The sequence below is a fragment of the Myotis davidii genome, unplaced genomic scaffold, assembly GCF_000327345.1.
Source record: "Myotis davidii unplaced genomic scaffold, ASM32734v1 scaffold705, whole genome shotgun sequence".
Taxonomy (NCBI): domain Eukaryota; kingdom Metazoa; phylum Chordata; class Mammalia; order Chiroptera; family Vespertilionidae; genus Myotis; species Myotis davidii.
Window position 1 is genome coordinate 2,374,093 of NW_006296405.1, and position 222 is coordinate 2,374,314.

At 55.0% G+C, this 222-nt stretch overlaps 1 protein-coding gene across 1 annotated transcript in view; it reads left to right on the forward strand.

The window, feature by feature from the left end:
• PAX4 (paired box 4) overlaps positions 1 to 222 on the forward strand; it is a 5,306-nt gene that overhangs the window by 3,972 nt on the left and 1,112 nt on the right. The gene's annotated exons all lie outside the window — the stretch shown is intronic.

The window sequence follows — 222 nt, forward strand, 5'->3', positions numbered from 1 at the left end:
TACTTGGCCCTCCCATGTACCAGGCCCTGTGTTAGATGCTGGACAGTCCCTGCTCTTCAGGGCTGCAATGTCTTCATTTTACCATCCCTGGAATTTAATCCTTCTTCCCTAGTCTCCCAAGGCTCTGCCAGTTGAGGGTTGTAGCATCCACCTCTCTCACCCCTGCCAGAAGTTGCTCCCTTTCCCAGAACCTTCTTGCCTCTCACTGCCACGCCCCTGCCC